Genomic DNA, 613 nt, shown 5'->3' with positions numbered 1-613 from the left:
GTTGGGAGGAGCACACCACAGAATTGCAGAAACGCCTTAACAAATCTGTATTTGCAATTCGAGTGTTAGCAGACATAGGTGACATAAAAGTGAAAAAGCTTGCATACTTTGCCTACTTTCATTCCATAATGTCATATGGCATAATATTTTGGGGTAACTTTTCAAGTCAAACAAAAGTTTTCAGAGTCCAAAAGCGTGTAATACGTATTATTTGTGGAGTAAATTCATGGACGTCCTGTAGAAACCTCTTCAAAGAACTGGGTATACTAACTACTGCCTCTCAGTATATTTACTCCTTAATGAAATTTGTGCTAAATAATATATTTCTTTTTCCAACAAACAGCTCAGTTCATACACACAATACCAGGAACAAAAATGATCTGCACAAGGACTTAAAAGCACTTACTTTAGTTCAAAAAGGGGTCCACTACTCAGGAACATTCATCTTCAATAATTTGCCAGCAAACATAAAAAATTTAGTTACAAATAAAGATCAGTTTAAAAGGAGGCTGAAAGACTTACTAATGGCCAACTCTTTCTACTCCATTGACGAATTTTTAATAGAAACAAATGATGTATTGTATATATTCATACTATTAATATTGTTATTTCA

This window comes from Schistocerca piceifrons, chromosome 3, assembly GCF_021461385.2.
Source record: "Schistocerca piceifrons isolate TAMUIC-IGC-003096 chromosome 3, iqSchPice1.1, whole genome shotgun sequence".
Lineage (NCBI taxonomy): Eukaryota > Metazoa > Arthropoda > Insecta > Orthoptera > Acrididae > Schistocerca > Schistocerca piceifrons.
Note: the sequence above shows the minus strand (reverse complement) of the source record.